This window comes from Natrix helvetica (genome assembly GCF_964273705.1).
Source record: "Natrix helvetica genome assembly, chromosome: 6".
NCBI classification, from domain to species: Eukaryota; Metazoa; Chordata; class Lepidosauria; order Squamata; family Natricidae; genus Natrix; species Natrix helvetica.
In genome coordinates, this window is record NC_138553.1 from 74,458,588 (window position 1) to 74,478,632 (window position 20,045).

General features: G+C 44.3%; 1 protein-coding gene across 1 annotated transcript in view; it reads left to right on the plus strand.

Annotated features, from left to right (window-relative positions):
* Positions 1-1,620: 1,620 nt before the first annotated feature.
* Positions 1,621-20,045, plus strand: part of PRR5 (proline rich 5) — an 86,242-nt gene continuing 67,817 nt past the window's right edge. Inside the window, exon 1 of the mRNA XM_081957038.1 lies at positions 1,621-1,886. The gene's annotated coding sequence lies outside the window, so the exon portion shown is untranslated. The remainder of the gene's footprint in view (positions 1,887-20,045) is intronic.

The window sequence follows — 20,045 nt, forward strand, 5'->3', positions numbered from 1 at the left end:
TCCCCCCCCCCGCTTTTGGCACATTTTTCTCACCCTCCCCAGGGCAAAAAACAGACCTACAGGTAACCCAGAAGTTCGGGAATGGTGATTTCCAGTTTGTTCGTAGGGCCGATTATCGACCTCCGGAGCCTTCAGGCAGCTTCCCTGAAGGCTCAGGAGGGCGAAAAATGGACCTACGGGGAATCCACAAGTTCAGGAATGGTGACTTCCGGTTTGTTCGTAGGGCCGGTTTTTGCCCTCAGGAGCTTTCAGGGAGGCCTCTTGAAGCCTCCGGAGGGCGAAAAACGGCCTCAAGAGAAGGCCGAAGTCAGCTGGCCTCTTGTGCCCTAACTAATGGCTCTGCGTGCCACCTGTGCCATAGGTTTGCCATCACGGCTCTAGAAGGAGCGTAGAGAAAAGCAACAAAGATAATTAGAGGGCTGGAGGCTAAAACATATGAAGAACCGTTACAGGAACTGGGCATGGCTAGTCTAATGAAGAGAAGGCCCAGGGGTGACATGATAGCAGTCTTCCAATACTTGGAACCAAACAAAATTTACTGACAGTGAGAGCAATCAACCAATGGAACAGTATGTCGTCAGAAGTGGTGGGTACCCCATCATCAGAGACTTTCCAGAAGGGACTGGACAGCGATTTGTCAGAAATGATATAGGGCCATGATGGCATATCTATGGCATGCGTGCCGGAAGTGGCACACAGAGCCATCTCTCTGGGCACACCAGCCATCGCCTGATGCTATTCCAGGTTCCGGGGCGCCAAGGAGTGGTCTTTTGGTTTCTGGCACTCCCGCCATGTGTGACCAACTGGTCTTCCGGTTTCCGGCGTGTGCAAAGACCAACTGCTCTTCCAGCTTCTCGTGCTCCCGTGCATGTGAGCTGGTCACCTGGTCTTCCACTTACTGGGTGTTTCCCTGTAAGCGCCCGTGGGCCCTCCTGTTTCAGCACTCAGTGCCGAAAAGGTTTCACCAACACTGGCGTAGGGTCTCCTGCTTGAGCAGGGGGTTGGACTAGATGACCTCCGCGGTCCCTTCCAACTCTGTACTTCTGCCTGTCTGTCTCAGATGGGCTGGAGCAGAAAGCCGGTTCTTGAAATCAAGAGAGAACGAGCACTTTGCCAAATGAGGACTAGGGACTCTCAGGGTGTCCCTCGCAAAGCACCGGCAGAGCTACAGGACCACCCCCCTCTCCCTCTCTTCTCCGGTCACCCCTTCAGGAGGGCGGGCGAAGCGAGGGACCCCCCTCCCCCAGCAGCCCCCTCCTCCGCTTTGTCCCGGCCCCTCCCTCGGACGGCTTTCCACACCTGCTCCGTCACAGAGCGAGGAGTGGCGGCAATCGCCGAGGGCCGCTTGATGACCTTGGGGAGCCCGAAGCGGGGTCCGAGCGCCTCCTCCCCTTAGCGCGCGGACCCCCACCCCCCACGCCTCCTCCTCCGGATCGGCGCATCTCCGCCGGCCGGTAGGAAGGAAGGAAGGAAGGAAGGAAGAAGAGAGCGCTGCCCCGCCGCCCTTCGGCGCTCCGCGGCCGCCCCGCCCCCGGCCAAGCACCCCGCGGCCGGGGGGGGGGGGGACGGACTAAAATGGCAGCGGATGATAGCAAGGGGGGCGCCAGCGGCGGCGGCGGCGCCCGCTTGCGCAGCGCCTGAGTCCGGCTCGCCCTCGGGTCTCCAGCTCCACCTCCAGCTGCCGTCGCCGCGCCGTGGAATCCCGGGCTCCGCCAATGCGGCTGCCCGGTGGATTTCCCGCGTCCACCCCCGGGAAGGATTCTTCGGGTACTTGGCCTCCCACGGCGAGGCCGGGCGGTGCGGAGGAGAGCGGCGAGCGAGGGAGCCCTGAGGGTCGCCCCGCGCGGGGAGCAGAGGGTGGCGGTCGCGGCCGCCCCTCGCCCAAGGTGAGCGGGAGGAGGCTGGCGGTGGGGGGGGGAAGGTTTCGGGGAGGGGCGGGAGCGGCTCTCGGCTGCTTCTCGGCGGGTCTAAGCCGGCCGGTTCCAGCGGTTGCCGGCGATGGAGCGGCGCCGCTTCCCCTCGCAAGGCTGCAGAGCTCTCGGCTTCAGTTCAGCGCGCCGGAGGGGAGGGGAGGGGCCGGGCCGGCTGGGATTTGGAAGGGAGACTACGGGGAAATCCCGGGACGGTGGCGCTAGTCCCGGACCAGACAGAAGGCCCGGACAAATTCTTCCCCTTGCTGGAGGGGTTGGGCTCAGCTTCGTAATTTCTCGCAGGTTGTCGAGGTCGGCTGCAGCCCCCCTCCCCCCACGTCGCCCTTTGGGGGAGCCTTACAGATTAACAGAGTTGGAAGGGACCTTGGAGGTCATCTAGTCCAACCCCCACCCAAGCAGGAGACCCTACCCCATTTCTGACAGACGGCAGTCCAGTCTCTTCTTGAAAGCCTCCAGGGATGAAGCCCCTACAACTTCCGAAGGCAACTTCTGTTCCATTGAATATAGATTAACAGAGTTGGAAGGGACCTTGGACATCATCTAGTCCAACCCCTTGCCCAAGCAGGAGACTCTACACCATTTCTCACAGCCCAGTCTCTTCTTGAAAGCCTCCAGGGATGAAGCTCCCACAACTTCCGAAGGCACCTTCTGTTCCATTGAATATAGATTAACAGAGTTGGAAGGGACCTTGGACATCATCTAGTCCAACCCCTTGCCCAAACAGGAGACTCTACACCATTTCTCACAGCCCAGTCTCTTCTTGAAAGCCTCCAGGGGTGAAGCTCCCACAACTTCCGAAGGCACCTTCTGTTCCATTGAATATAGATTAACAGAGTTGGAAGGGACCTTGGACATCATCTAGTCCAACACCTTGCCCAAGCAGGAGACCCTACACCATTTCTCACAGCCCAGTCTCTTCTTGAAAGCCTCCAGGGGTGAAGCTCCCACAACTTCCGAAGGCAACTTCTGTTCCATGGGTGGCTTGTTCTCACTGTCAGGAAATGTCTCCTTATTCCTGGGTTGAATCGCTCCTTGGTCAGTTTCCATCCATTGTTCCTTGTCTAACGGATGCAACTCTGTGGGTTTGGAAACCCAAAGAGGGGAGGGAGGGGCAAGGTGTGAGGAGAGGTTTGGTGCCCGGGCTCTTGGTGCCTTTCCGGAAAGAGCTTGCCTTGGAACAGTTTGCCTTCAAGAAGTTGTAGGTGCTCCTTCACTGAAGATTGTAAAGAGACTGGATAGCCATTTGTCTGAAATAGTATATAGCCATGATGGTGAACCTATCCCTGTGGGCACGCAGGCCATTGTCCCAGCTCAGCTGCACCGTACCACACGCGCCTCCCGCTGGTCAGTTGATTTTCAGGTCTCTGCCGTGCATGCCGGGGGGGGCAGGGCGGAGGTGCAGGGAGCAGGGAAAGCAGGGGTCCCGCATGCATGCGCAGGGCATTATGGGTGAGGGCGCGTGGGTGCTGTCACGCACCCATGCACATACTTTGGGCATGCAAAGACAAAAAAGTTAGCCATCACTGGTATATAGGGTCTCCTGCCTGAGCATTGGGTTGGACTAGAAGACCTCCGAAGGTCCCTTCCAGCTCTATTCCGATTAGTTTCCAGGAGCAGAAGTAGGAGACTGACCCGCCTGCAGCAAGGCAATCGTAGGAAAGGATGCGGTTGCTTTGAAAAGTCAGGGTGAAGAAGGCTGCTTGGATCCTTGGCTGGTTGGAGGCTTATTTAAGAATTGGAAGTGGAGCCCTGTAAGGTCAGATTGCTTAGGATTTGGATGGGTTTGTGAGTGGATAACCTCCTGGAACTAAGCACGTCCAACTGGAAAGATTATACATTGAGCTCAATACTCTGAAAATAAGACCTCCCCAAATAATAAGCCCAATCGGGCTTTTGAGCACATGTGCTAAAATGAGCCTTCTCCCCAAAATAAGCCCTCCCTGAAAATATTGCAACACAGCTGCAGCCATGAGGTGACCACACTCGTTGCTTTCTGCACCTCAAAAATAATATGACCTCCCTGAAAATAAGACCAAGCACTTATTTCGGGGGTCAAAAGAAAAAAAAAGACCCTGTCTTATTTTCAGGGAAACACAGTAGTAGAAAAGACTTTGTGAATTGACCCCCTATTTTTAAAAGTTTTCTATTTTTTATTTTATTTTTTTACAAATGTATTAAGATGTGAACAGTGTGGCATCTGGGTGTCATACCTTCTAATACAAATAAAACGAATAATATTAGTCATAGTTATTGCTTTCAACCGACATATATTTCTAATGGTAATACATATTTATATAAAGTTGCAATCTGTCATTATTTAATTATTCCAAGTCTTCTCTTATTATTCCTCTTATCTTATTATACATAAGTGTATACACTAATATTCCCCTTTTCTCTTATTTCTATCTCTTATTCTAACTTTGAATCATGTCATCCTTTGTTAAAAAAAACTTTTACTTTCTATCCTACCTAATTTCTAATCATGTCATTTATCTACAAAAAAAAAAGCAAGGAAAGAGAGAGGAAATGAGAAGCAAAGCAAAACAATACCAAAAGCGAAAAACCATCTATCCATCATCTCTTGCCCACTTGTATATTTTAATTGCTATACTTTTTTTCCCCCTTTTTGACTTGTCTCATATTCCTCTCCAAGATCTTTATCTTTTTCTACATCTGCTACTTGGCTGTTCAGTCTGAGTATTTTTGACACCTCTACCCTTCTCCGCTACCTAGTTTCCAGAATTTCTGCCCATGCCCCTATCTCCCTTCCAAAGGTATCCTCCTGTATCCAATTCTCTTTCCGACTCTCTTAATATATCCCCCCCCTCAGTTTAATTCATCAGTCACTGTTATTTTCTTTGTTGTCTGTTCATCTTTTTCTGCTTTATGGTCGACACTGAATCCTGAATTAATGAACGAAATAAAGTGGTATGGAAGTGAAGGGTCAGTAAAACCTGGGTTCAAAGTCTATTGTCAGATGCATAAGTTCTCTGCACTATTTGCAACCAGTTACAAATCTCTTTTTAGCCCGGCCTACCTTACAGGGTTGTTGAGTTGATGACCGAAAGGGAAATCTTCATCTAAGCTTCCTCTTGTTCTGGAGAAAAAAGGTACTATAAATTTAATGAACATATTAAATGGATAGCCCAGCGCACTGGGTTGGTAGAATATGGGAAGACATAGAAGTTCATGAGGGATGCGGTGGCTCAGTGGCTAAGAAGCTGAGCTTGTCGATCAGAAAGGTCGGTAGTTCGAATCCCTAGCACCACTTAATGGAGTGAGCTCCCGTTACTTGTCCCAGCTTCTGCCAACCTAGCAGTTCGAAAGCACGTAAAAGTGCAAGTAGAAACATAGGGACCACCTTTGGTGGGAAGGTAACAGCGCTCCGTGCGCCTTCGGTGTTTAGTCATGCCGGCCACATGACCACGGAGACATCTTTGGACAGCGCTGGCTCTTCGGCTTTGAAACGGAGATGAGCACCGCCCCTTAGAGTTGGGAACGACTAGCACTTATGTGCAAGGGGAACCTTTATCTAGAAGTTCATGCAGGCAGTTTTCAAGTAGGATATGAGGCCTTAACGCTGGAGACCACAGTAAGTTTCTTCAGTTGTGTCTCCACGGATCGGGTTGCCAACTCCTGCCTATCCCACAGCATACTCTCCTGCAAGGTATGTTAGATGGGGCTAGCTGGACAACCCAAAGGTGCTTTTTCAAGAGGCAACTGGACTTTCTGAGGTTTTTTTTTCCTGTGAGATGTTTCGCTTCTCATCCAAGAAGCTTCAGCTCTGATTCTTTCATTGAGGAGTGTATCTCAAAGTGTATCTCTCCACATTAACATTTTTTATATCTCCTATCCAACTTCTCTTTCTATTGCCTAACCATTGGTAGAATATATCCCACGTCAAGAAATATTCAGTCTCTTCTTTACCCTTAATAAGGAGTGTTAACCTATCCATTTCTGCGCATTCTCATATTTTCTTCATTACACTCTCATCTGAGGGTACTTCATCATTTTTCCATTGTTGCACAAATACAATTCTAGCCGCAGTTAATATATAGGAACAACAATTAATCAGTGGGAGAGATTATGGGTGCTTCATCACTGGAGGTTTTAAAGAAGAGACTGGACAGCGACTTGTCTGAAATGATATAGGGCCGTGATGACTTAGCTATGGCATATGAGCCATTGCCCAGCTCAGGTCTACTGCATATGCCACCCACCGGCCAATTGATTTTCGGGTCTCCGCCGTGCATGCAGGAGACATGTGCGCATGTGCAGGGGGTGGTGTGCCCCCCCGCACCCCATTTTTGGTCCCAGGAGGCTTTGGGAAGGCCTGCTAGGCCCAAAATGAAACGCAGGGGGGTTGCATGTGCAGGGAGATGGGGGAGCACAGGGGGTTGTGTGCACATGCGCAGGGGGCAAGGCCCACGTGTGTGCATCATGCATGCATTGCATTATGGGTGTGGGTGCATGCATTGCATTATGGGTGTGGGTGCATGCATTGCATTATGGGTGTGGGTGCATGCATTGCATTGCATTATGGGTGTAGGCGCATGCATGCATTGCATTATGGATGTAGGTGCATGCATTGCATTATGGATGTAGGTGCATGCATTGCATTATGGGTGTGGGCGTGTGCATGCATGCATTGCATTATGGGTGTGGGCGCATGCATTGCATTATGGGTGTGGGTGCATGTATTGCATTGCATTATGGGTGTAGGTGCATGCATGCATTGCATTAATGGTTTGGTGCATGCATTGCATTGCATTATGGGTGCGGGCGTGTGCATGCATTGCATTATGAGTGTGGGCGCATGCATGCATTGCATTATGGGTGTGGGCACACACAAGTGTGCTGTCTCGTACGTGCACACATTTTTGGCACGTGAGGACATAAAGGTTAGCCAATAGCCATCCCTGACATAAGGTCTCCTGCTTGATCTAGAAGACCTCCAAGGTCCCTTCTAGCTCTATTCTGATTGTTTCTTTGATTGATTGATTGATATGTAAAACCAGATACATAGTCTTTTTGTCATATGGAAAAGAAACATTTTCATTGTTTCTAGCAGGCAAAAGTAAAAAAGATGAGACATAAACCAATCTCTAGAATTAGTTAGAGGAAACTTAGGCTGTCGTTGTTTCTGTTCATATGGAACTTTTTCAGATCAGGGTGTCTGTTGGCTGATCAAAGAGTTGGCCACGATTGTGGAAGGCCCTCTCCCAGCCACCATCCTGACACCCCATGGCCACTTCTTTGCTTGACCCTTTCCCTCCCCGCTAATTAAATTGACCATGATTTGGCACCGGCCCTCTGATTAAAAGCCAAAATCAATACTTCTGGAGCATGGAATGCATTCTTACTTGCTTAAGGAGCCAGTGATAAGACCTCTAGTGAAAACTCTCAGAGGTTCTTTGCAATTCTAGGTCAAGAAAATTCTATTTTGGGATTGAGCAAATTGAGCAAATGCTGACCTTGCAGTTCTAGAAGCTGATTATCTGAGCTCATTCTAATCAGGGTTTCTACTGGGATATGGTAATTTGGTGGCTTGGGTGGATGAGCTGTGTTAAAACTGGGCGAGGGAAGCAAAGCCCTACACCTTCTCCAGGATCTCTCATCAGCTTTTGATACCATCAAATATGATCTATTTCTGTGAAGACATTGAACAGAACAGAATAACCGAGATGGAAGGAACCTTAGAGGTCTTCTAGTCCAACTCCCTGCTTGAAAAGTTGATATGATGCCACCAATGACAGAGGAGTGTGTGTGTGTGTGTGTGTGTGTGTGTGTGTGTGTGTGCAAGAAGAGGAAGGGAGAGGGGGAGGGAGAGAGAGGGGGTGAGTGAATAGCAAAATAAGAGAGTTGGAAGGGACCTTAGAAGTTTTCTAGTCCAACCCCCTGTTCAGGCAGGAAAACCTATACCGTTTCAGACAAAGGGTTATCCAATCTCTTCTTAAAAACTTCCAGTGTTGGAGCATTCACAACTTCTGGAGTTAAGTTGTTCCACTGATTAATTGTTCTCTCTGTCAGGAAATTTCTCCTTAGTTCTAAGTTGCTTCTCTCCTTGATTAGTTTCCACCCATTGCTTCTTGTCCTACCCTCAGGTGCCTTGGAGAATAGTTAGACTCCCACTTCTTTGTGGCAACCCCTGAGAGATTGGAAGACTACTATCATGTCTCCCCTAGTCCTTCTTTTCATTAAATTGGACAAATGGGCTATAAACATGCATGGGGATGTGATGGGAAATAGGGAGGGAGGAATGACTGCTTGATGAAGAGCAGAGAAGTACAGAACCAGCTTGTGCCCATACTCAAGGCCAAGCACCCTGAGAATGAAATGTGGATTGCCCAAAACATCTCCGTGATTCTCAAAACACCTATGTGGCTCTTCATTGGCTGAAGATGAACTGGTCATGGGGAGAGGGCTGGGATGAGGAGAAAAATGTGTAACCTTTTGCGTGGGAAACTTACTTCTAGCCTGACTCTACTGCAACCAACAATCCTTAGTAAAAGAACCTATCACTTCAGTCAAATGGAGTTGAGGGTTCTTTCTTCCCTAGAGGATCTGATTGGGGCAGGTCTGACACAGGGTGCATTTTCCCTTTCCCCCGTTTAGAAAAATGGCAAAAAAATACTCTTCTACCCAAGTTTTAACTGTTCATTGGTTTCATGAGATTGATTTTAATTTTCTTTTTAATTCATCTTGATTGATCAATTTCACTGGTAGGTATCAAGCAGAAGGGCAGGATACTGGAGGCTAAAACATATGAAGAACGGTTGCAGGAACTGGGTATGTCTAGTTTAATGAAAAGAAGGACTAGGGGAGACATGATAACAGTGTTCCAATATCTCAGGGGCTGCCACAAAGAAGAGGGAGTCAAACTATTCTCCAAAGCACCTGAGGGTAGAACAAGAAGCAATGGGCGGAAACTAATCAAGGAGAGAAGCAACTTAGAACTAAGGAGAAATTTCCTGACAGTTAGAACAATTAATCAGTGGAACAACTTGCCACCAGAAGTTGTGAATGTTCCAACAGTAGAAGTTTTTAAGAAGAGATTGGATAACCATTTGCCTGGAATTGTATATGGTTTCCTGCCTGAGCAAGGGGTTGGACTAGAAAACTTCTAGGGTCTCTTCCAACTCTATTATTCTATTCTATTCCATTCCATTCCATTCCATTCCATTTATACTCCAATATAGAAATAATAACAAAATAAAAATAAAATCAATCTCATGAAACTATGAGATGCTCTTTTCATGTCCCAAATTTGCTTTTGGCCCCATGATTTCCCAGTGTCTCTAATCAAACTCTTATTCAGCTCTTATCCAACTCTGCTTGATGCTTTCCAAGATCTATAAACATCAACCAGGTTAGTCAAATTCATGCGCTGTGTATTTTCTCTCACTCTTTTACTCCAGATATTTTTTTTTAACATGCCTTACATTTCTGAATTGCTAGAATGAATATAGGAGAGTTGCAGAGATGCCTCTTCTATTTGAAGTTAACAAGTTTATTTAATGGAAGTGGCTCCCCTTGTACATGGAATTGCATAGCATGGTTTGAAAGGAGGAACCTGGGCTTCGACATCTGCTCAGAAAGCCCCAGATGTCAAGGATTCCGCTAGCTCCCGAATTTCTGACTGGTGTTCACATCACACAGCATTGATTTGCAGTCAACAAGGATCTATGATTAAGCCTTGTGTGGCCTCCTGAGGCTATTCTGTTCCAGTATTTTGGGAAAATACAAAGATCTGAAAAAGTGTTTACTAGAAACATGAGTACACAAAAAGAAAGAAAAAGGGCAGTCACCCATTGCAGTCTTTTATTATTTTCAAGGCATGAATGGTTCCAAAGAAATTGCAATTCTGTAAGCTACCTGGCTCAGTGGCTTGGGGAAACAGTTTATTTGCCACAGATGGATGAGCAGCAGTCCGTTTTCAATGTGCAGCTGAAGCTAACACAGAATTGGCAAATCATGTCTGTGAAGAGAGACTGAGTTTTTTGTAGGTGTTTCCTTGTGCCAGAGAGCAAAGTAGTCTTCCTTGAGTCGAAATGGGTTCCTTGTGCTTCGTGTTGGTGTCCATGCCGTGTTCTTAGCAATCCTACAGATGGGCCAACTGGCCTCTCCAGATGTTCCTTTTGACTTTTCAGCCTACCCCACAGCTTCCCATTTAAGTACTGCCTTGTTCGGATGTTTGGTATTAGCTAAGAGTTTGCTTCCTGCTGAGAAGCAGGACTCCAGAGCAAGCGGGGTGGATAAAAGCTTTGATTACTTTGGCATCTTTTTAACAGCTGGTTTGCTAGTTTTAGCCAAACATTGAAATGACATGATTGTAGCGTCCTCCCAGAGGAAGGTAGGACTGGGATGGCCAGGTGGATAGCGGAAGCAGAGCAAGGAGGTAGATCTTGCAGGAGAGCCCCAGGTGTCACTTTCCTTGATCTTCTGCTGGGGCTTCAGACCTGAGAAAGGGTTGGGGTCAAGCCGTATGGAAGAAATCCCAGGGCAGATCTTTTGCGTTGTTCCTGTGGATCCTGGAATAAAAAAGAACCCTTGGATTGACAAAGACAGTTTTGGGGACTATTTGTTGGAGTGTTGGCTGGAGTGAGCTTTGACTTCCAATCTTCCACTGCCATGCTGGCAGTTCCACCCATCCAGGTCCGGTCAGGTGCAGAGGTGCAGAGATAAAGGATGACCTTGGCTTTCTAGAAGGAATTTTGTTTTGGCTACATATCATCTAACTCCGTGCAATCTCCCCCTCCCATTTTCCCACAATAGAAAAGGCAAAGTAGAAGAATAGAAAGTGTGGCAGGCCAAAACTCCAAAAGGAATATGGCTGCAGGCCTGACATGGGGCTTCAGTCTTGGGATTGCAGTTGCCATCTTGAGTTGGTTTTATTCCTTCTCCGTCTCTTTAGCTCCCACTCCAGCCTGTTGCTAGCCCCCTTGGAAGTTACCTGGTTAAAGTCTTTTTTTTAAAGCCAATGTCTTCCAACCTCAGCAACTTTAAGATGATGGACTTCAAGTCCCAGAATTACTCAATCTTCTTTAAGAAAACAATGGCTTCCAAAAATGAGACGTGGAAAAGAGAAACAGCTTTAAGAAGGAAAAGTTTAGCATATGAATCAGGAGAGGACCTTTGGAGAAATTGAGTGTTGAGGTGTTGATATTCAATGCAGAATCAACAAGGACCCTAGGGAAAGAGTGAGGTCTTTGTTGTGTGATTATCATCTTGACTTTTTGATGTGTAGGCCTGCAGGTACTGTTGTGTGTCAAATGTATATGGGGGGATTGAGGCAGAGATTTCTTTTAAGTTTTGCAGATGTTCAGTGGGTGTTTGTGTTAGAAATTGTTTTGGTTCCATTTGAGTCATTGTGTACATGAAAAACCGTGTGTCATCCAGACTCTAAGTTTGTGGACACCCGCAAACTTAGAGTGAACACTCTAATTTACTTGTCTTGTATATTCAAGCAGAAGTAATTTGGAGATCTTTGTTTCCTGTTTTAATTTGTCAAAGTGTGTGGTTTGAGGAGGGGGGGTTAATTTATCAAATATGCTTGTCTGTGAAAGAAATAGGATTGGTTCCCCCTAACTGCTAAGTTAATGAAAACTTAAGTTAATTATTACTCAGTTCTACAAGACTCGGACCACAATGCAATTGGAGTCAGGTTGTGTATGCTATTGGGAAATCAAATACACAGAATAGTCTGATTGGCTGGAAAATTTCAGACAGTGCTATAAATTACATCCGTGACCTTCAGAAGTTAATTCTGTACAGCTGAATAATTTCACTTTTATAAAACATGCACCGTTAAATAAATGCAGTCAATTTCCATTGTTCCCTCTGGCTTGGTTAAGAATGAAGCAATTGTATTCTGCAGGATCATAAACTCTGATCACAACTGCGGGAAAACTGCCCATTCTACTTTTTGCTTCACAAGATTTGATCAGACAGAAAAGCTAGAAATTTGGGGTAGGGAAGCAAAATCCTAAAACCTCCCTTTTTGGAAGCTGAATCTGGTTCCTAATCTTACATTTTTGTGATGAACATACATCATTAAAACTGTAGTAGAAAGGCACCAAAAGAGAACAGTTTGAGCTAGGGGCATTTTCAGACAGCTCATTAATTGACATTAGATTGCATTGCATTGTAACCTTGTTGTGATCTTGATAAGCAATCTAAAAATTGTCAGAGTTTGTTGCATAAATTCAAATCCAGAAGCACAAACAGGTAACTAATGCAGCAGGATTCATTGACTTCTTTATATACATAATAATAGATGAATAAATGTACAATACCAACAGGTGGTTCTTCCAAGTAAACACAAGGCAGGAGAGTTACAGGCAAACACAAGCAGTTAGTTTCATTTCAGCAGACAAGCCCAGGCAGACTGCTAGTTTACTTCTCAGAGCAGCAGACTGCTTAAGTTTCTGTTTCAATTCTCTGCACAGACTCAGATCTGTTTAAGCCCCCATTGGCTGATTTAGTTGCTATGCCTATTCATTGGCTGACCTTGTTCCCATGTCTCTCCCAGTCATGAATATTTTAACAAAAATTAAATGCATTGTAGTACCGTCATTCAAATCAACAGTTTAATGGAACTGCATCACGGGCTCCAGAGGGTTCAAAAATAGTCAAGATGGCGCCACATCCACGTAATAAAAGATCTAGCCTTGGAGCACATGGTCAAATATGACTTTTTGACTTTTCCTTGCAAATAAGCCTACCTAACTGTATATAATAGCTTTCTAGTGAGAGATATACACATTAATCCAAAGGAATTCCCAAATCCCTTAAAATTCAGCACAGGAGCCTTTTTATAGCATTTAATTTTGGTTTTTCTTTTACCCTAACAGAAAGAGCCAAGGAACAGTCAAGAAATCTGTACCTGCTAATTTAGCTATTGCAGCCATTTATCTTGAAATGTTGTGACATTCCAACAATGGAATGTCATTACAGCATATGTTATTATAATAAAAGTTAATGGTGTTTTTTAAGGGTTCCTCTAATTATCTTTAAAACAGTACGGCATTTAGTATGGCATAGTGCGTGTGTGTGTGCGCGCGCGCAATTCCAGGTGGATCTTTCTGACTTTCAGTGGAATTAAACATTGGCCATTTCAAGTTCTGAGATAGATGGATGGATGGATGGATGGATGGATGGACAAACTAATCAACAGTTGTTGCCAATATTAAAGCAAACTTCATCATGTACTTTTTGTTGATTAATTTTTATGTATTTATTTATATCCCACCTTTATTATTTTTTATAAATAATTCAAGGTAGTGACCATACCTTCTCCTTCATTCTTCTGTTTTCCTCAGAAAAAGAATCCTGTGAGGTGAATTGGGCTGACATGGAGTGACCAGCCCAAAGTCACCCAGTCAGCTTTCATGCCTAAGGCAGTACTAGAACACACCATTTCCTGGTTTGTAGCCTCACACGTTTAGCACTAGACCAAACTATGATGTTGAAATGTGTTTGATTAGTAGCTTGGGTTCAGCCTAACCAGTAGTAACTTGGTTTCCCTGAACCGGTTCTCTCAGCGGTACCATAGGTGTACCATCTTGTTTTTTACTCTTGCACATGCACAGAGCAATTATATATGCGTGTGTGTGTGTGTGTGTGTGTGTGTTGTATTTGTGCTGATAAATAAATAAATGAATTTATTTATCAGCACAAATACAACACAAATATAAAAAGGCAACATTAAAAATTAAAATATGGTTTTCTGCCTGGATGGTCCTCTGTGATGTGCCGAATGGCAGAAAGGGGGAGTAGTGAGCTCCCTCCCGTATTTGGGCATACCAGGGGTTGTAACACAAATACATACCTATTTCCCTGGCCTAGCTAATAAGGAAGAGAGCCTGTGGCTTAGTGGCAATTACATCTGCCTAATATGCAATACAGCCCTGGTTCGATTCCCAGTAAGGGTATGGCTAGCTGATGAGAGCTAAATAGCTTGAAATAGATCTATACTAGTCTCTATTTATTTATCAGCACAAACACAACACACACACACACACACACACACAAGGTTTTTTTATTTTCAAAACAAACACAACACATAAAATCTTCCTTCTTTACATACTGTAGAAAGTGTATCAGTTGGTTACAAAAGACTTTCGTGCATCTCTTCCACAGTCATCAAGCATAATTCATATTAACTCTCAAGTATTTTAACTCGGATATTTATACATGTTACCATCATCATACCTCCATTTTCATTTGACTATAATTGTTTAAATGTCCTTCATCCTAAAATATACCAAGATTTAATACGTAACCACCTACTGGCATTTCATTTGCTATTTCTAAAATCCTCCAATGACACTGAATCCTTATGTCCTATTCTAGCTAAACATCCATAATTTTTGTTGCACATCCCTGAGCAAAGCGGCTGTAGTGGCAGTCGGAAGCTACCCCTGCTCGGGTTGGTAGTCGGACTTTTGGTTTGAGCTCTGTGCTTGGCAATTTGATTGCAAATGTTTCATCCCCATTCGATGAGACATTGTCGGTGCGTTTTGACGAACACACTTCAAAATGCACTGATGATGTCTCCTTGAATGGCGATGAAACATTTGCAACCAAACTGTCAAGCTCAGAGCTCAAGCCAACAGCCTGACTATGATATGATGTTCATACTTCTGTTGTAAAATGCATAGATCTTATCCCACAGTGGCTTGACCAATGAGAGTTTAAAACTTCTTGTCTTTCAAATCAAGGTACAGCTCTCAGTTGCAGGTCATTAAACCTTTGTTCTTTCTATCCAGTCATTTTTTTTATTCTACATCCCTGTAGCTTTCTTGGCAGGGTGTTTCGAAAATGGTTTGTCCTTGCCTCCTTCCTTGGGCTGAGAAAAGATGACTGGTCCAAGATCACCCCACTGGCTTTGTGCTTAAGGTGGGACTAGAACTCATGGTATCCAAGTTTCTAGTGTGATGCTTCAATCAATCAGCACCAAACTCAGTCTCTAAATCACAATTAATGTGGTCTTAAAAAGGGAAATTTTCCTCTGTCAGTCATTATGTTTCGGCTTCCTTCTGTTTTTGCTTCTGCATTATAGGGTGTTTTATTACAAAAGAGTGAAAACTTTCCAATGAGGGTTATTATGTTTGGCCCCAAACCAAAAGAATTTGTATCGCTACTGCCAGCAACATGGTTATTTTTTTTTTCATTATGGAAATGAAGTTTTTCCTACTGTGTCTACTGCTTGTTGACTTTCAAATTATTCGAGAATTAAAACATTCTGTTATGCTTATTTTGGGAAAAGAGGTGATTGGGAGGAGAGAATGGTTTTAGATGGATAAAGCACAGATCAAACTTGTGTATTGAAATCAGGGTTTTTTTTCTTTGCCAGGGGCATATTTGGAATGAACCAGATTAGCCTGCAAACTGTTGCAAAAATCATTTTCAAATCCTTGGGTTTAATCATTGCACTTTTGATTTATAGTGCTGTGTTTCATTTTCTCCCTAAAACATGACTGGCTGGGGAACTCTGGGAGTTGAACTTCACATGACTTAAAGTTGCCGACGTTGGAAAACCTTGCCCTAGTACTCTGATGGCTTACCTTTTTCTCCTCATATGCCGAAATCATGCACGAGCATGCTATTGTGCACACATGTGCACAGACACAATGCAATGCGCCCCCTGTATATTTGCACGTGACCCCCCCCCCCCGCACTCCCTCTTGGCCTCCTGCACCATGGTGAGGGGGAGGACGTTTTCATTTTTCTCGAGCCTCCGGGAGGCTGAAAACTGCCTCCCCTGGGCTCCGGATGCCCTCCCTGAAGCCTCCTGGCACCAAAAATGGAGCATGGGAGGTGCACCACACACCCCTGTGCTCCCCCCCCCGTGCATGTGCATGGAACCACCACGCATCTCCCACATGCACAACACATCCGAAAATCAGCTGGTTGGTGGGCACGCTTGCACGTGGCTTGCGTGCCTGCAGAGAGGGCTCCACGTGCCATCTGTGGCACACATGCCATAGGTTTGCCATCACGGCCCTAGTACAGGGGTGTCAGAATCATGCTCGCCAGCCGGATGCGCCATGCTCTGGCCATGCCCACTCCCAGTTTAGTGAAGGGGGGAAAGTTGGGCTATGTTAAGTGACAACAATGTGTTATCACGAGTTTGACAACTCTGCCGTAGTAGAAAGCCTCTGTGTTGATCAATTGGGTGAACTGTGAAAAGGGCGGATGTGAGAGTTAGATTAGACCCAAGTAAGGAGCGTCAGCAATTGGAGAGGTAGATTGCTGATTGATTGCTCTTCTGCTAGCAGCTAGAGAAAGCTCGTTTGCTAGGAACATCAACATAAATGTGCTCTCATCCAGATCAGATCCAGATTACAGTGCTTTACAGCCCCTCTCTAAGCGGTTTACACAGTCCGCATATTGCCCCAAACAATCTGGGCCCTCATTTTAACCGACCTCAGAAGGATGGAAGGCTGAGTCATCCTTGAGCCTTGGGGTTAGGATTGAAAAAATCGAACTCCTGGCAATGAGAGCAGAATTAGCCTGCAATACTGCATTCTAACCCCTGCACCACCACTGCTCGTCCAATTGAAAGTTTCGTAAAAGATCACATGAAGTCCAAACTCAACCAAGCCAGCCCAAACTACATTTCAGTTCAGCATGTTGTTTGACTTACTCCAACATTGAAACCGATTCAGCAAACCATGTTTAAACCTCGGCTAAGGAAAAGTATGAACCCAGCCACTATCTAAATTGATTGCGTCATAATAATAATAAGACCGCTATTATGTAGTTCACTTTGGGATGAGCCTGATAGAAAAGAGCAGATGTTTGAGCAGGCAAGAATAGGATTGATTAAAGTCAATGGCGAGCTCTCATTGTAGCTAACAAAATTTAAAAACCACACACAAAAAGTTTAAAATGCAGAGTAAAACTAGCTAAAGACTATTTTATATGGCTAGAAACACCATCTTAATTTGGATTTGTCCCATTCAGATTAAGGCTGAGTTCTAGAGTATGTAAAATAAAATTTAAAGTTATTTTGAACAAATAAAATAAAATAAACCCTCAGCTATAATAAATTCTTCTCCCAGATAGACTTGTTAAAACCACAGGCTCTTGCCAAAGACAGTAGGATATTTTTTGATATTTTATTAAATATTGTTACTGCATTGCTGTTACTTGGATTTATATTGTAAATCTTTGTAGATATGTTTGCAATGAGACTGACAGATAGATATAAACATATACAATGATTCATAGAGAACATGAGAATTTCCCTACAGTGGACTACATATTTTCCTCCTGGTTTTTAATGAGTGAAAATTCTCTTTTGCGTTCAATTGTTGAGGGTTTTTTTTCCCTGACTGTGGTTTTGATGACGCAAATAGGGATTCGGTTTTGCAATTCAGCTGTAGAGAAGAAAGATTGAAAAGATGTTTAGATTTCCTCAACCTCAAAAAGGTTATCAAATCTTTCAAGTTATCCTAGGAGGACAAAGGACTGTGCCATGATGTCACTAAGCAAATCACACCAGTGGTGTAGTGTCATGACTTCTACCAGAGGCTATGGAGACATAGACTCTAGTGTAGCTTCAGAAGATGGTCCCCAAGAAGCATTTTTCTCAGCCAGTAAAACCAAATATCAGAATGCATAATTCTATTACGGTGGATATGAATATCGCTTCATTTTATTATGAAGTTTTTAAAATATCATTTTATATTTATAACAATGCATATATTTTGGATAAATAGATTAGGTGGCAACAGGTTGTAAGCTGGGAGAAAGAAATAGGACAGTGGATCTCATGAAATAGAAACAAACTTCATAGTTATATTTTATCCGATTGCAGTCTTTACACTCGAAGCGTTTATAATATTCATTCATTCATTTCTACATAGCCCATCTCACCTAAGTCACTCTGGGTGCTTTACAATAAAAATTATATATATATATATATATATATATATATATATATATATATATATATATATATATATATATGTGTGTGTGTGTGTGTGTGTGTGTGTGTGTGTGTGTGTGTGTGTGTGTGTGTGTGTGTGTGTGTGTGTGTGTGTGTGTGTCACAACGCCTGGTATGCCCAAATATGGAGCACACTGCTTTCCTTTTCTGTCTTTCGGCTCACTCCAGGAGACCATCCAGGCAGAAAACCATCTTTTATGTTGCCTTTGTTACATTTGTGTTGCACTTGTGCTGATAAATAAATAAAGGGAGACTAGTATAGATCTATTTCAAGCTATTTAGCTCTCATCAGCTAGCCATACCCTTACTGGGAATCGAACCTGGCCTGTATTACATATTAGGCAGTTGTATTAGGCACTAAGCCTGTGGCTTAGTGGCTAATACAACTGCCTAATATGTAATACAGGCCAGGTTCGATTCCCAGTAAGGGTATGGCTAGCTGATGAGAGCTAAATAGCTTGAAATAGATCTATACTATATATATATTATAACAAGCATACTGACAGGATCCAATCTTTGTATTAAGTCATACTACTGTTTGGTTGGTTTTTAGTTTAGAAAATTGTATGAACTTGGTCCATTATGGTTTACTCAAACTATTATTTAGCATGTAGTGCCAAGCAGCCTAGTTGGGATTTACTTCAAAAAAAAAAAAAACTCGGAAATATTCACAGGAGGGTATGTATGTGTATGTCAGAAAATGCAATTTAAACACACACACACACACCCCACAACAAATTGTGATCTAGTATAATACATGAAATATAGCCTTCATTTTGATATTGAAGGATACTCAAAGAGACAAAGAAAATGAAGAAAAGGATGCCTCATCTTTTTATGGTAAATGTAAAGGTTCCCCTTGCACATACGTGCTAGTCATTCCTGACTCTAGCTCATCTGTGTTTCAAAGCCAAAGAGCCAGTGCTGTATTCTCCGTGGTCATGTGGCCAGCATAACTAAACGCCGAGTGGTTCCTATTTTTCTACTTGCATTTTTACATGCTTTCGAACTGCTAGGTTGGCAGAAACTGGGACAGGTAATGGGCGCTCACTCCGTTACGCGGCGCTAGGGATTCGAACCGCTGAACTGCTGACCTTTCTGGTCGACAAGCTCAGCGTCTTAGCCACTGAGCCACCACGTCTCCTCCATAAAAGATATTTTATGGAGATCTTACTACCTTACCAGTAATTTGTACCCACGCCGGCAAAACTTGAGTTCTGATGCATGGAATCTAGCCAGGCTCAAATTTATTTAGAGGGCCGTCCCAATTTATGATTCTAAATTTCCACTACAAAACAGCTTGCCTCTTTTTGAGCAGATGGCTTACTGTGAAAGCGCAATAAGGGAATATGTTGTTTTAAAAGACAGATACCGACCTTCTTCAGCTGGAAATTCGCGAGCTGCAAAGGACGGGCTTGTTTTAAACCATCTGGCCTTTGTTCCTTTTGGGGAATTTTGGTTTGTAGGTGGAAAGATGGGCGTAGCTTGGTTTGAAAGGCAGAATTGTGGCTAGAAGGATCTCAGACTGCAGCTTATAAACAGGGAATCTAAATTAATCTACAGTTGCATTTTCAGCCCTGCCAAGCAGCTAGGACCAGCAATGAATGCTAACTCCACGCTGACAGCTAAATTGAACAGTATATTGCATGGCAATCCAGACTAGAACAATTAGATTAATTCCGGTTCCTCGCCTCCTCTGAGATTTTGCACGGTTATAAATATACCTCTGACTAAAAGGAAATTTTCTTCCTGGTTATTTATGTTTTAAAATTCTGTGCAGACTGCCTCGGTTGCATACCCTTTCATTTTAAACACTATGTCATACTTCAGAACAGTGTTTCTCAACCTTGGAGACTTGAAGGTGCGTGTACTTCAACCCCCAGAATTCCCCATCCAGCATGGAACTTGACGGCCACCTTATGCTGGGGGTGTCTACCAGGGAGGGAGGGGGGAAGCAATCCAGAAAACAAAAGAGTGCATGTAAAAGGGGGCAGAGGATTTGCAGCCCAAGTTTAAATTTTATTGACCCTCTGCAGATCTTTCTGCTTTATATTCACTCTAGTCCTAATAAAACCAACGTAATTTTGCAATAGATTTAAAGCGTGCTGTCCTGTTCCCCCTACATATGTCAAGAGTTTATTCAAACTCCCCAAACAC